The sequence below is a fragment of the Pleurodeles waltl genome, chromosome 3_1 (assembly GCF_031143425.1).
Source record: "Pleurodeles waltl isolate 20211129_DDA chromosome 3_1, aPleWal1.hap1.20221129, whole genome shotgun sequence".
Lineage (NCBI taxonomy): Eukaryota > Metazoa > Chordata > Amphibia > Caudata > Salamandridae > Pleurodeles > Pleurodeles waltl.
Genome location: NC_090440.1, coordinates 406,244,314 through 406,261,224, shown reverse-complemented (window position 1 = coordinate 406,261,224; position 16,911 = coordinate 406,244,314).

Genomic DNA, 16,911 nt, shown 5'->3' with positions numbered 1-16,911 from the left:
GGCAGTCCTTTGTGTGAGGGCAGGCTACTGTCCTTTGACATGTAAATGTCAGGCACTCCACCCTCTCAGCCCAGGAAGACCCATTCAATATGCCTATATGTGCAAGTGTGACTGAGCATCCTTTGTTTGGGGTTTGTCTGAGTGGAATGCACAAGGATCTGTCAACTAACCCAGCCAGACGTGTATTGTAAGGCACAGAAGGTTTTAAGAGTAATGCTTACTTTCTAAAAGTGGCATTTCTAAAATAGTAATATTAAATCCAACTTCACCAGTCAGCAGGATTTTGTAGTACCATTCTGGCCATACTAAATATGGCCTTGTTACTCCTTTCAGATCAGAATCTAGCACTCAAACAGTGTATGAGGGTATCCCTAATGGTAGCCTATGAAAGGAGTATCCTCACAGAAGTGTAAAAACAAATTTAAGAGTTTTACACCACCAGGACATACGAACTGCACAGGTACACGACCTGCCTTTCATCTACATAGCACCCTACCCTATGGGTTACCTAGGGCCTACCTTTGGGGTGACCTTTATTTAGAAAAAGGAGAGTTTAAGGGGCATGGTTAAGAGGCTACTTATGTGGGTGGCACAATCAGTGCTGCAGGCCCACTAGTAGCATTTAATCTACAAGCCCTGGGCACATGTAGTGCACTTTACTGGGGTCTTACAACTAGATTAAATAAGCCAATTGGATATGAACCAATGTCACCATGTTTTAAGGGAGAGAGCATATGCACGTTAGCACTGGATAGCAGTGGTAAAGTGTGCAGAGTCCTAAAACCAGCAAAAACAGTGTCCAAAAAGTGGAGGGAGGTAGGCAAAAAGTTAGGGGTGACCAACCTAAGGCTGTCAGGTCTAACAATATACCTATATATATATATATTTTCAATGCATCAAATAGTGCAAGAATTGCACATTTTTCTCAAGCTGTCCATTCTGAATTTGTTAGCACCTTCCAGGCCATGTTTGGAGTGACACCTGCTGCCATACATTCACTATTTTAAAGAGTCTTTAGCCGATTCCCTATAACTTTGCATTAATTGGCAGAATTCTGCTAGTGCTATTTTTGATACGCAGTGGCTGTTCTCTCGCAGCAAAGTGAAGTGATGGAGCTACCACCAGCCTAGCTGTGTCGTCAACGCACAATGCAGTATTTCGGAGCTTCTTTGTTTTGGGAGCGGGAGACATATTGGTCTTTGACATTCAGACCAGTTTTTAAGTGTGTCCAGCCAGTCTTCCATTGCATCTGGTGCCTCTTCAAATGTGCACCAAAAGGGTATCTTGCCGTGCAGCCTGCACCTCCTGTGGACACGGATCTGTTATTGTTCTCAATGAGGGTTAATTCACGGATATGCCCCGTGGGTCCATGGTTGATTGGCAAGGCATCCTACGAGTGACCACATGTGGATTTGCTGACTCCAACAACATCTGGCATAATGAACGGTGCTACCTACGCAGTTCAATCTGCGCTGGAGGCTTCTGCACACTTGTGCTACGTGGACCCTTCTGCCAATAACTTGATCAAATTGCCACCTGCCGAACTGAAGCCCTTCCTGGTCTCAATCTCCTTTGATGACATTTTTTGCAAGAACATGATTATTTTTAAAATTCGACCATTGTATTTTAAATAAAGTAAAGTGTGATACCAAATTGCTTTTTAATTCGACCTGTCTGTTGGCCTGCTTGGCTTGTCGATTTAGACATTTGTTTCTTATGTATGTTATTTACCCACACTTTTAGAGTTTTTACAATATTATTAGAGCATTTTTAAACATTAGGGCTTAGACTGCGCACCTTTGTTCTGGCAATAGGGGAGGGTGTTGTGGGTCCATTTTAGTTAGGCACAGTAATAGCTTAATCTAGTCTTGCGTCCTGTGCTTTTTTAACCAGTTATCATGCTCTGCTGTTTTTATTAAATATTTTCCTACAACCTTTAGTGGTATTGTTTTAATGCCACTATCAGCTGCTATTCTGTGAAAGTGTCATTATCAGTGCTATGGATGACATACTTTGCATCATGTTCTTTTCCTCGGATTCACAAGAACAGAATGCGAGGCACACAGAAAATATTTAGGATTGCTGGCCCCAACCCTGTGTAGATATGAAAACTGTAAGGACATATTTGGCTTACATTGCCAAGCTCTCGCTTAGGGGCTAGAGATTAGGCTTTTAGGAAGGACTTGTATATTCATGTTATGACAATATGTTGGAGTTGTTTATATTAATATCTCTAATTTTTACAATCCTGATTCTGTTATTCCTCATTATCCTAATCATTGCAGCTCGTGTGTTTTATTGAAGATTGCAGTCTTTTCAATAAATGTATTGAAAACTGTCCTGCATCTCTTTTTCTTGCCTATGTGTGTGTAAGAGACTTGTAAGTGGAGAGAAAAGAGTAAGACCTGTTTCCACCATGATTTCCCTGAGGGGTTTTCAGAGCCCATGCAAGGCTGCCACAAATCACCTTTACCAGTTGGGTTTTGGTGAGGTACTGCTAGTGAGCCGAGAGGGTTGGGCCGACAGCTCCCAACTGGTGTGGACTGACTCGGCCCCCTACAACGCAGATGTGCTGCCACCGCAAATCCAGCAATCTCATCAGAGAACGAGAGTCCTGATAACACCCCCACTCAATAAGGGTGTGACTTAAGCCTAGAAGAAACTGAAAGCTCATTAGGAGGAATTTCACCCTCTACTACTCAGGGCTGCCTTTAACTCAAAGAGGCAGCAGGAAAAACTCTGAAATATGAGTTCACTGTTCATTCTTCCATTCCACCCTAGGAAGAGCTGTGCTGCCATGCAGGACTTCTGACATACGGGGAAGGCAGCCATGAATTATTTCTTTCCACCTGCCAGAATGCCCACCCTAAGGAGAGCCATGTGTCCTTGAACTAAAGTGGGATTGTTTTCCCACTCTCAGGTGGAGGTTCCATTTGATAATTTGCCTTTTTTTAAATAAAAAAACCTTGCATTTTCCAGTTCTGGTGAAGTTCATAAAAAAATAAAAGTTACAAAGCCTTTCACTGTGCAAATGTTCACACCATATTGTAGAGTTCAAGGCTTCTCTGCTGTTTGACAACGCAGTCAAACAGATCCATATAAGGCATCGGCATGGAACTCATTCCTTGGAGCTTGAATTTAGTAGCATAGAGTACTCCTAGACTTCTCATATACAGTATCTGTGAAGATTTCTGATGTGCTGAACATTATTCCCTTGTAATTTTTAGTATGTGGCAGCATTGATATAGGCCTTGTTTTGTAGGGGAAAAGGAAGGAAACCAGATTATTTGCACTACGTGCACAATCTTTTAATATTCAAGTGGCAATGTATGAATGGTGGTTCTGCTACAGTGACAGACAAGTTGTTTGTGTACATCTACATTTTTAAGAGAGTTCGGCTGAGGCAGCATCCCTGTATCACACATTGTTCCTGTTTAAAGGTGTTGAACTTTCATGCGGTTAATTATACGCTGCATTTTGTTTACGAGGACCCTGCTTTAATTAAATGATATATGTTCTAGCCTAAACACCTACACTTTTTCACCTATAAAATGTTTCAGCCCTCCACTAGAGGACAAATGTAATCTTTTTTTAATTAAAGCCCTCGTTACCAAACCCAGTTGACCCACTCATCAATAATAACTGCATGCATACGTCCTTACCAAGCAAGGTGCAGGAAAGGGGGCCATTCCTTTTCCCAAAGGATTTTTAGGTATTGCTATAACCTATACTAGAGTAAAGAGAGTACACAAGTGGACCTCTTCATGTGTAACTCATAACCATTCACCCACTGGGGCCCATAAATCAGCTTTACTCTTGCACTGTTGATTCCCCAAGTCCTTTCAATATACTCTCGTTATTTGTTCCAACCAGTCTTCCAGCTTAGGGGGTTTCAGGGTCAAGCCATCTTTTACAAATAGCATGCCTCTCTATTATTGTCAGGCAAAAATAGGTTTCTTTTTAACAGTTATTAGGCTCTTCCTCTATCTCTTGGATATCCCAGAAGCCTGGAAGTTCGGGCTGGACAAGCAGAGTCAAGACTGATTTGCATATGGCTGGGTCCAAACTGGAGTGGCATGGTGAGCAAAAGAATGATGGATTTAACCCAGATTGTGACTGGGGCTGAGTATTTGAAAAGTTTCAGCAGTCCGCTCATCATCATTTTGTATTGCTAAAGTCACCCTAAGTGGCCAGGGTATGCCCAGGCATGGGTCTCTTGCTCACTGTGTCACTAGATTCAAGCTAGCCTGGTTGATGAGGGGTGATACCCCCAAACTGGTTCCAGGATGCTTGTTTCTGGTCCAGGGAGGACCTGGCCTGACTGTTCGGGCTGGACTGTTCCCAAGGGGAGCAGGATCAAGACTAATTTCCATATGGCTGGGTCCAAACTGGGGTGGCATGATGAGCAAAAGAAGGATGGATTCAACCCAGATTTGTGACTGGGCGGAGTGTTTGATAACTTTCAGCACTCCGTTCATCATCCTTTTGTGATGCTAAAGTTGCCCTAAGTGGCCAGGGTATGCCCAGGCATAGGTCCTTTGCTCACTGTGCCACTGGATTCAAGCTAGGCTGGCTGATGAGGGGTGATATCCCAAAACCGACCCAGGATGCTTGTTCCCGGTCCAGGGAGGACCTGGCCTGGCAGTTCGGGTTGGACTACTCTCATGGAGAGCAGGGTCTAGACTGATTAGCATGTGGCTGGGTCCAAACTGGGGAGGCATGGCGAGCAAAAGAACAACGGATTCAACCCAGATCTGTGACTGAGTGTGAGTGTTTGAAAAGTTTCACCACTCCATCCATCATCCTTTTGTGTTGCTAAAGTCACCCAAAGTGGACAGGGTATGCCCAGATGTGGATTCCTTGCTCACTTTGCTACTGGATTCAAGCTAGCCTGCAGATTGGGGTGATACCACAAAACCAGTCCCAGGATACTTTTTTCCGGTCCAGGGAGGATCTGGTCTGGCAGTTCAGGCTGGACTTTCCCATGGGGAGCAGGGTCAAGAACGATTTGCATACTGCTGGGCTCAACCTCAGGTGACATGGTGAGCAAAAGAACAATGGATTTAACCTAGATCTATGACAGGGGTGGGTTTTGAAATGTTTCAGCACTCCGCCAAGTATAAACTTGTGTCTCTGAAGTTGCCTAAGTGGTCAGGGTGTGCCCAGATGTGGGTCCCTTGCTCACTGTGCCACTGGATTCAAGCTAGCGTGGTCCCAGGATGCTTGTTTCCGATCCTGAGATGACCTTACCCTGCAGTTTGGGTTGGACTATTTTCATGGGCAGCACGGTCAAGACTGATTTGCATATGGCTGGGTCCAAACTGGGGTGGCATGGTGAGCAAAAGAACAATGGATTGAACCCAGATCTGTGACTGAATGTGAGTGTTTGAAAAGTTTCACTACTCCGTCCATCATCCTTTTGTGTTGCTAAAGTCGCCGTAAGTGGCCAGGGTATGCCCAGACATGTGCCCCTTGTTTACTGTGCCACTGGATTCAAGCTAGCCTGGCTGATGATGGGTGATACCCTGAAACCAGTCCCAGGATTCTGATTTTTGGTCAACGGACGACCTGGACTGTTCTCATGGGGAGCAGGGTCAAGACTGATTTGCACATGGATGGGTCCAAATTGGGGTGGCATGGTGAGCAAAAGAACAATGGATTTAGCAAAGAGTTGTAACGAGGGGTGAGTATTTGAAAAGTTTCAGCATTCCGTCCATCATCCTTTTGTGTTGCCCATATCCTAAACAGGACCAAACAGGTGCTTATCTTAATTTCTTTGTTGAAAACTTCCACTATAGCTGAACTTACTTTCCCCAACATACCTTCAAACCAGGGCATTGCACAAACATGTTGCCTGTCCCTGGTCATGTTGCACTTCTTACAGCACCTTTCAGGCACACCAGGGATTTTCAAAAGTTTCTGCGGAGTCCAGTAATCCCTGTGTCATATAAACAAGCTATTTCTTTTAAGCACAGCAGAACTGACCACATTATATACAGTGCAAAACGATGCTTGCCATAAAGTTTCTAACCAGTGACTCGGCAAGCACCTGTTCCAGATCATGTAGGAAGCAGCTCCAGATCATCTGCTTGAGATATCAATCCATACCACTTTGTAAGTTCTTTCTTAATCCCAAGAAGGTGCAGGGCAGCTTCAATATCCCCTAGGGGTTTGTAGTTCATCTTTCTGTGCCGCTAACCATGAGACTAATTGCAAGCATTTGAATTTGGACATATTCCTGCCTGACTTAGTACTCTGATCTAACCACAGTTTTAAGGTCCTGCAATCCAAAAGATCTCCCCATTTTTTAATCCCCACCATTTGCAGGCGACTGCATAAACTGTCTTGTAAACATTCTGAGATACTGGGTAAGTCCCAGATCAGTGCATAGAAAAGAAATATGGAAATAATCATATTTTCCATAGCCTACTCCACAAGATTGGGGACGTTGCCAGAGTCTTTAGCCAGACCATTTGTAATATTTAGGATCCTCAAACTTGTACAGAAACCCAACTTCATCAGTTCCAGAGCCTAACTTACCTGAAACAACCTATCCATATCCTCATTACCACTGTCTATTATTCTATTTAGAAGGACCCTAAAAAACTTAAATTGAAACGCCGTACAGTAAAATTGGATATCTGGAAAATGTAGACTGCCTTTCCGGAGACTTTGTCTCGTCTTCTTCCATGATATCCTCTTGACCGCCAAATAAAGCTGTTGAAGCTCCCCTGAATCTTTTGTATTGATCACTTAGGGAATGCTAGTGTGATGCCGTTAAACAAAAACATGAGCTTTAGGAGAATATTAATTTTAATCAAATTGCCTCTGTCATATTTCATAAGCGATAGTTTCTGTCATTCTGAGGGTTCTATTGAGTTCTAAGGATGCTTTACCCAAGTAAACTTCTATGACAGCATCTAGCTTATGGTTCATCAGAATTCCTAGTTAGCACACTTCCCCTTTCACTAGACTATTTGCATTTCTAAATTCCACACTATCATTTCTGTTTTATCCTGGTTAATAAGATTTCCTTAGAATGCCCCAAATCTTTTTAGCCAATTTCCTTAAACCTATGCAGGGTGGATCTGGGCTCAGATGTGTATAATATCAAGTCATCAGCATAGAGACAGATCTTTGTATATACAGGGGCTAGAAAGGGGATCATGTCATGATCCTCTCTGGCCTTCTGGGTTAACGGTACAATATATTGGATAAACAATTAAGGTGACGGGGCACACTCCGGGTCCCTCTACTTACAGAGAAGCAGTCTGTCAAAGCCCCATTATCATTACTGCAGTCAAGGTCTTCAAGTACAATGCCCTCAGATTCTCTATGCATAATTTGGGAACACTGAACCTCCCTAGACAAAGTCACAAATATGCCCAATGAAATTGGCCACGTCGAAAGCCACAATTGCTAAGGGGATGTTTCCAGTGATGGCCAGGTCAACAATATCTATTAACAAATGGGTTAGGTTGTGCATTTGACACACTATCAAAAAATCTTGCTGATCTTATTGAATAACCTTATTTGCAACCTGATCAAGCCCCTTTGCCAGTATTCCAGCCAATATCTTATAATCTGTATTCAGTAATAAGATGGGGCAGTATGAGTCGCATTATCTTGGGTTTTTATTAGGCTTCAGGGTTACTGAGATAGTTGCCTCATACCATGACTGAGGGGGGCATTATCCCGAGAGTAGTATACCATTAAAAAGTGTTTTTAAAACAGGGCCGATCTCTTCAATTGCAGCCTTATAAAGTTCCCCTGGTATCCCATCTGGTCCTGCTGCCTTTTCACCGCTAATACCCTTACCAGTTTCCCTGACCCCTTCCTCAGTTATTTCCTGCACTAACTATGCTCTGGATTCCTCTGAGAGACACAGCAATTCTCTAATTCATTGTGGCCAAGGCTGAAAATCATCCTTATAAAGATCCTGAAAGAATTTCTGAAAAGCATCTCTGATTTCCTCCGGCAGCCTTATTTCTTTCTCCTCCCATGCTTGTTCTATGGAATTCACTTAAATACTTTTGATGATATTATGGACAGTCTGTGTTTTCTCATGCTAACAGGTTACCATTCATTTCCCCTTCAATAAACTGTTTCATCCACCCAGCTTCCCATCTCTCTTGTTGTTTCTATCCCACAAGATCTCTATATTCCTGCTTACATCACCACTGTACTTTCAGATCATAAAGTCGTCTGGTTAGAGATGGGAGGGGAAGGCTGCTATGTGAGTGATCGATCGAGGCAGTGGACATTCGAAAGAAGGAATTTTATATACCCTGAATTCTTACAACCCCCGTTAGTTCACACAAAAGAATATTTTGAAATCAATAGAGACAGCTACAAGGGAAGGATAGCGTGGGATGCTTACAAGCCTCACAGAAGGGGTGTTATCTTCAAAGGGGTGAAGGATCAAAGAAGAAAGACAATTGGAATTAGCCCTTCAAGAAGAGATTCAATGATTAGACAGTTTGATCAGTGACCTGGTTAAGAATAGCCAGCATAAACCCCTGAATGAGTAATAAGCTAAACGTAAGCAACAAATTTCATATTGTCATAAATAATAAAATAGTAAAGCAATTAGAAAATACAAAACATTTGAAAATACATTAACAGATGGAAGGATCCCATGAAACATAATATAATGGTTAAGTTATTCAGAAGTTTTTCACTTTGTATCATAATATAATGGTTAAGTTATTCAGAAGTTTTTCACTTTGTATTTAAGAAATAACTGATCAGATAATTCTGCTCCAGTATCAGGCATGCTGGACAAACATAAAGAACATGCTTTATATCCTTATGTAGTCAAGTGACATAAATTACAAATACGTCTTTTAAGCGGCCAACTTTGGAGAATCGGTCTGACTGATAAGTGGGCTGCTCTCAATAAAAAAAATAATTTCATCTTATGTTCCTGTTTAAACAAAAAATAAAATTGTGCTTTACCCAGATACAGAGAATTAACTAAAAAATGTTAGGACTTTAAATTAAAGTCTAAACTAAAGCTAACATTTAAGATTTGATCTTTTCAAATTGTTTTCTTTTAGTTAATCAAATTCAGATCTTGTGTTTCTTTTAAGAGGATGGATAAGCTTTTTTGTAACACCTGAACAGTTAAGTAAAAGCAACCTTTGGACCCTGAAGGTGTTATTCAGGCAGTGAAAAGCACGAATGGGCTGCCCATGGGGGCCCCGGCACCCTGTCTCGGCCAGCCTTAGCATGTCGGTGGAACCACCATGCAAAAGCTGGCGGACACAGGAGTTGTAATCCCCAGGGCAGCGTTGCTTGCAGTGCTGTCCTGGCGGATTAAGATTGCTGGCACCGTTAGGCCATCGGCTGGCAAAAAAGTGGTAGTGCCGGCGGTCGGCCCGTGGCGCTTTAGCCACGGTCATAATGTGGCTTTCGGACTGCTGCATTGGGGGCTTTCCGACCGCCACCGCTAGTCTGACGGTCCTAGGACTGCCAGACTCTTAATGAGGGCCTGAATCTCTCCCCTCTTTCTATCCCTGCCACTGGACTACTGTTTCTGTCTCACTAATTGTCTCTCTCACCATTATTTATCTGTCCCTTGCGCTTTCTGTGCGTGGCGTTCTTTTGTCTGTGATCATCATTTGTTGTTGTAGTACAGGGCAGCACCAATGCACTCTCATAATACTTTATGGGGCATATTTAAGAGCCCTAGCACCACCTTAGTGCTGCCATAGCATAATTCTTTTAATGCTAAGGTGGCACTAAAGTGGACTTTCTGTCGCGCCATAATTACAAACTGGCACAATGCATGCATTGCGCCACTTTGTAAACCCTTTTGTCATATTATGCCTGCCCCAGGCATAATGTATGCAAGGGGGGCGTTCCGGCACTAAGAGGCCTACAAAAAAGGTGCAGTGAAATTTAAAAGATTTCACTGCTCCATTTTTAGTGTCATTTTTAATGCCTGCTCATGGCAGTCGTTAAAACGTGTTAAAGTGACGCACTCATTGAAATCAATGGCCTCCTTGCACTTTGCTGCACTAGCATCAACATTTTTAATGCTAGTGTAGTAAAGCGCAACAATAGCATAAACATTTTTGACACTATTGTGCTGATGACCGCCATGGTGAGCCGCATTATAAATAGAGCACAACCATGGTGTCGTTAGGTGCCGGTAGGGGGCGCAAGAAAAGTGGTGCATCATCTATGATGCGCCACCTTTTCTTAAATATGGGACTATGTTCTTTACCTCCTGCCAGACCTGTTTGCAGACAGTCTTCCTTTCAATACTCAATTTTTACTCACACCGTAGATGCCTTTACGTGCTGCCTTTACTGGGACAGGTCTTTGTGTAAGACAGTGGTTCTTTCTTACACATTAGCACCCTGGACACAGCCAGGCTCTTGAAGTGTGTGCTGTTACCCAATACTCACTGTAAGTAGTTTATCTTTGCTCTCACTGAGACTATCAACATTTCAGAGAAGAATTACGTAAGTGTTTGCTTCTCACTTGCCTCCTCTCTCCCCACCTCCCTCTTTCGAGACCTTTCTCATTTGTGTTTGATTTCTCCTTCCTAGCTCTCATCTTCTCTTGCTTTTCCGTCTTTCCCTTTTCCCTTGCTCTCTCTTTATTCCTCTTACCTCCCATCTGTCCATATCCATAATCCCATCTCTCCTTTTCAGATTCTTCTCACCTCCCCTTTTCTGGTCTCCATCTGCTTACCCTTTCACATACGACTCTTTCCCCACCTTCCACGGCCGTTCTTATAACTATCTCCATTTGCTTTCTCCTTTTCTTCTCTCACATACAACTCCCCTCTTGCCTCATGTCCATTATTTTTCGCTATCACATAATTCCCAGTTTCTCTTCGCCTGTGTCTCCACGTTCTCCCTGGTTTTCACCTCACTCTCCTGCCCTTTCCTTCACTCACTTGTCTTCCCCTTTAAATTGCTTTTGTCACTCCCAACAGCTTCTCTGCCATAGTTCCGTGGTCCTGCCTGTTTGTTGTGAGCTCTTTTTCTTTGCTAGCAGTTTCTCCTCCCCGTGTCATTCATATCTTCATTTTTTTATGTACCAAGAGCGTGACTCAGAGAACACACCTGGCTTACTGCTATCAGTAAAACCACCTTCTTCCAAATCAGTAAGTCAAGCTTCTCCTCCCCGTCAGCCTGACATCATCCTAGCTTTCCTCACCCAAGGCTATGGGGAAAACGCCCCCTTGTACATGTGCAGGCACACGTGCTTACACGCACAGGATTGTGAAACACTGTCACCTGTTGTGCAATTCTAAATCGAATGCACCAGGACAGCGACGCATTGTGAAGCTTGAAAGTAAAATACACAGGGTAACTGGTGAGGCTGAAAGCCTCACAGCGACACTCTGACGAGAATGTTACTACAGAGCGCTTGAAAAGTAAAGCTACATGTGTTGTTTTTGTTTATTTTGGGTTTCTCTACACTGTTCTCTTCTGGCAATCGCTTCAGGGCGCAGGTGCACGTGCTGACCGTGTTCCGTCTGTTGAAGCTACCCGCCTTTGCATGACCTGTCACTTCCAAAGAGTGCACAAACACATTTCACGCATGCTCAGAGACATGTGAGTATTTTCCTGGGGGGTGGGCAAAAAATGCTGCTCCGCCACGGTGTTCGCGGAGTTTTGCCCACTTTGTGTTCCGCTTGGAGCACGGAGTTCCGGCAAACTCCGCCGACCGCCACGTGGCAGAGTTTTTTCTTGCGTGCATCTTGCCAGCGTTGAGAAGTTGGCAAGCTACAATATGCATCCCCTAGCGGGATCTTCAGGCACTAGAATGCCTCCTGATGAGAATTCTCAACACGTGTGGTCGCGGCAGATCACTAGCCTTCATGTTGAGAAAGCTGCTGCCTAACTAGAAAATCTACTCACGTGGCAGAAAGAAGCAGAGTCCTCTGGCGCGCTGTGTGGTGCCGTTCACGCAGATTTTACAGCGTGGAGAAGCTCTGGTCACTAAAAATCTGTGCAAGCAGCACAACGTGCCCAATTCCACCCGCTCTCACAAATCCATGGAATCTCGCTGAGCTTTTTTGCAATTCCACGAGCTCCATCCACCCCTAGTATTTTATTCATTCTCTACTTCTCTCTACTTGCCGAGACGATAACAAAGCACCTACAAATACATGTTCCCCAACTATTTGAAGAGTGGAGTAAGGTTAGTACATTATCTCCTTCAAAAATGTTGGCACATTTCCATGCTTTGCCTCTGATTTTTAGGAGAAGCAAGGAAAGATGGCTACGTTCAGGTGGTATCGAGATAGGCGGAAGCCTCAGGGGTCAGAACACTAGCAGGGTGAGCCAACCGCTGGAGAATGGTTGCTGAGTCTGAACATCCCACTAGCAGGGTGAAAAGCTACATGGGCATAGGCCAGGACAGGAGAAGTACAGTGTGCGGCTAAGCCTTGGGAAAGGAGTGAGGGGCTCGCAGATAATGATGGCCCACTGACGTTATGTACCTGGCCATCACTGGAATGGTCAGGCTACAAGACAGGGAACAAAAACTGAGATGGGGTTACCAGCAGTCTAGGTTTTAGAGGGGTGGCCAACGTCAACTCCCCCTTCAGAAATACATAGTTAAAACCAGTAGGCAACACCATGAAAGTAGGTGGTGTCCAGCCCCTCTTGCCCCTCACCCCCCACCTTAGAAGGGCATCTAGCATGCAGAGACCCAGCTCTCAGAAACAGGGGAGACATTGGTCAGAGCCTTCCATCTTCATGGTCCACCCATGTGTTTTCAATGCCTTCCCAGATATCCAATCTTGAGGCTTTATTAGCAGCCATGGGTGACGTGCACTCCTAGTTTTCAGATCAGCCAGGAGATTGACTATGAGGAAGACATGGGAGGAGGTATTCAGGCCTTGAAATGACAAGCGAAATCTACAGCAATGGTTGACTGACCGCCTTAGGATTTTGACCAGCTGAATTAGGAGAGACTGGAAAGATTTGTTCCCCTGGTATAGGCCCTGGAAGGACATGTGCCGCGGGATGCAGGAAACAACACACCACACACCAGATAAGGTCTCATTATGAGTTTCCCATTATCTCTGAGAGGCGATACCAGGGATGGAATGAACAATTCTGGGCAGTACCTACCTGTGAGAATTACAATTTACTTTCTCCAGAATGGGGACTAACATGCAGACCTGGAAAACCAAATGCAGTTCTGCTTGTTTTCCCAAATCCAGAGAAAATAAACGGCCACAAATCTGCAGACATTCGAATGTTGAGTGGGCTCTTTCTTGTGCATGAGGTGCGGGGATAGAATAGGGCATGGGAGTCACAGGAAGGCAGCTTTCTTTTTACTTCAGCTGGTGGGAGCTTCTCCTGCTACATGTTGGCAGGTGGGGGATGGGTAAAATGGCTGCCAGCAGCACTTGAAGCGCCACAGAAAAGTCCCAACCCAATATCTCCAAACTCAGCAAACTCCAGACCTGATAATTCTGGGTCCAGACAGGAGTGGCTCCTCCATTAGGATAGAGATGCATTGACCTTCTACCTAAAATGCCCCCCAGGGATGAAAAATAAAAGGGTAATGAAGTTAATTTATTACCATTTTATTTTCCCTTCACCCGTCCTGAACTGAGTGTCAGAATGGGGTGGGGCCCATGCTGCTGAGTGGCAGCAGTGAGCTGAGCTTTGTTTAATGTGCGCATGTCTTTTTGGCTGGCTGTCATGTGACAGCCAGCCAGACATGCACATTTTAAACTTCTCTAACCCAGATGTCTTAAGATAGCTGGGTTAGAGAAAGCACAGGCCTCCCGTGCTCTTGAGAGCGCTGAGAGAGGCCACTCCCTTCAATTCTGGTGCTTCTCTCATGCATGAGAGCAGCACCAGAAGTGTTTAAGGGAATTTGCTGGAGCCCGAGAAGGCCGGAGCGAGGAAGACGTTGGACGTTGTGCAACAAGCAAGATAAATGTTTTTTAATTTTCATTTACACACACCCCTCACCTTGCATGCATACACGCACCAACACCACATTTGCCTGCTCCCCCGGCTCTGCCTACATGCCAGCTGCTGCTGGTGCCAGATACACCAGGAAAGATGCTGTTGCTTGGAGCGGTATTCTCAATGGAAAACTGGTAACAGCACCATTAGTGTTTTGCCCAAGACTATCCCCGGAGAGGTAGGATAGGATCTTTTATTCTGCTCCTTATATTTTGGGCGATAACAATGATAGAACATTACATGTATGGGGAGGCCTCAACTGGAGGAATTTGGCTTGTACTCAAATAACCATTCCTAACTACACAAAAAACATTCTAGGCCAAGCAAAACAAACGGCCTTGGCATTGGTGAGTAAGACCTACTATGCAAAATCTCTTTTAGGTGGGACTGGACCTAATCTCAAGCATACTGGGATTGATCCCTCTGATATGAGTTGGCTTTGATAGATTCACCATGGTTCACTGTTGGGCCAAGGAATACATTCACTTCCTAATTTCACCTTTTAAGAAGCGTTGTGGTATCATTCCCTTGATTTAAAGTCAGCTCCAGTCTCAGCCTGGATGCTGCACAGATTCTGGGATTCTGGCAGAAGGTTTTTGATCAGTTACCATTTATTCCACTTGCAAGAAAAATCATACATTGTGTGAAGCTTCCTCACTAGAGATGATATCCCTTTGACAGATGATCCTAATGTCAGTTCTAATGGCATCTAGAACTTGCTCTCTCAGCGGATAACCTGATCAGGAACTTATTCTCTGAACTGCACGTAAGGTTCACAAGCACCATGCCCCATTAGGTGACCCCTTCTCTGCCTGCACTGGTCTTTTGAGTGTGGCTCAGGCTTCCAAAAGATGCAATGTGGCCTTTCATTGGTTACTGCTCATCCTGTCCTCATGCTGGAGATGTACTCTGCAATGAGGGCTGAAGATGCATGTGTATCTGGAATCAGAAAAGACCACACCAGGCCCTGTTAGAGTTTTAAGTGAGACTGACCCTGCGGAAGTGGCAGAGGACCATTATGGAACTGACTGCTAATGCAATAAAGTGAAGATGGTATAGCGTCCTTCTCCGCCTGGAGACATGTCAATGACTACGCCACATACAGAGCTGGGTATCACATGTTTTTAGTCGTTCGTGTGTAACCCCAAACTCAACATCCTAACCTACATTCACCTCAGCATGCTCTAACACGTACGTCACAGTTCTACGGAGACCATCAGGAGTCAAAAGGGTTCTGCCATTAATAACTTACATGACACTACATCTCCCCCTCTGTTAATTAAACAAATGCAATTTTTTACAATTATATATACACACAATCATAGTTTTTCAATGAGCCTTCATGGCGCTCTGATTACTCATCCTGATAATGTCTTCGGAAACTGGGAATCAGCCATAGAAGTACCCATGATCTGCGGTGGCAATGCAGGAGCAACAGCAGTCAGGAGTTTCTCAATTGTCCTTTCAAACCCAATCTCTACAGTGACATCAGTATCTGACGAGTGGTGAGCTACACATCAGAAATGCGATGAATCTTGCATAATGGACTTCCCAGGACACTGGGTAGTCACCATGTGACCTTTCCTGGTTACGACATGAAATGGCTCAGCATCGAATGTAGCACTAGACTTAAATTTTTTCGGCTTATGGATAAGCACTCGATCTCCTTTAGTGAAAACAATGTATTTTGCATGTTATTGCTTGTCTGCAAAGTCCTTCATTTTCTTTTTATGATCCAAGTCTTTGGTACAGTTTCTTCCTCAGTACTTAATCTTCTGTAGGTCCATTTAGGTCTCCTGGTCATCATGGTTCTCCCGAACATCAAAGTTGTAGGGCTTTCACCTGTGGTCGAGTGAGCAGTCGATCGTAAGCTTGCAGGGTAGAATTCAAGACAGTTTTAAGGTAGAGCTTTTCCAATACAGTGTGCTGAACAGCTTTCTTCATTGTACTCATGAAACGTTCGACAAGGCCATTGGCCCCTGGCCTAAGTGGTGTGCTCTCATGATGCTTAACATTAAGATGACTGAGAAAATCTTTGAATTGTCAACTGTTGAAAGGTGGGTCAGTGTCAGATTTTAAGATCGCAGGAACAGCCCATGTCACAAATATACAGTCTAATCTCTTGATGACTCTCTCTTAAGTGATAAATGAGAGATCTTCTATAAATGTGAAAACAGGAGTATTTATCAACAATCACCATTAGGTGATGTCCATTGTAAAGGGGACCAAAAAAGTCAACAGTAATTTTTCCCATCCATGCTTTGGAACCTCTGACATGCTGAAGGTATGTTGAGTGATTTTTAATGACAGGCAGGTGCATAGGTGACAGGCCTTCAACTGTCTTTCAACTCTCTCATCGAGATAAGGAAACCAGACTTGGGCCCTCATTATGAACATGGCGGTTTGTTCTGCTCCGCCGCCGGTGGTGGTAGAAACCGCCAACAGAGAAGCGGTCCGGACTGCCAAATAATGAACCAAACGAAACACAGGCATCCTGCGAACCACCCACCGCCAGGAGAGGAGTGCAGCCGACGATGGCAGAGTCTGCCCACAGGCCGTCGGAAAGGCCCAACCCGCCCATCAAATTATGAACCACCATTTCGCCGCCAGTTCCGGGGCGGGAACCACTGCCACACAAAGCCAGGCGGAAATGAACCAAATGTAAGGAACCACGCATCGGAGTCCCACAGAACGCGCTGCGGCAGCCATGTATAGAGAGCTAAGGATCATGCCAGCCCTGCTCCTTGCCATATACCTCCACGACGAGACCGCCGACGAAGACGACGACGGTAAGTACCGCAACCTACGAAACAAGGGAGGAAAGTGCGCAGTTACCTACCCAACCACTCCACCCATCCTACTACGCCCCCCCAACCCTTCAAAGCAGCACAAGTCATACACCCCACAGCAAGAGGTACTTACCCGACACAAATCAAATCCAACTTGACCATAGTAC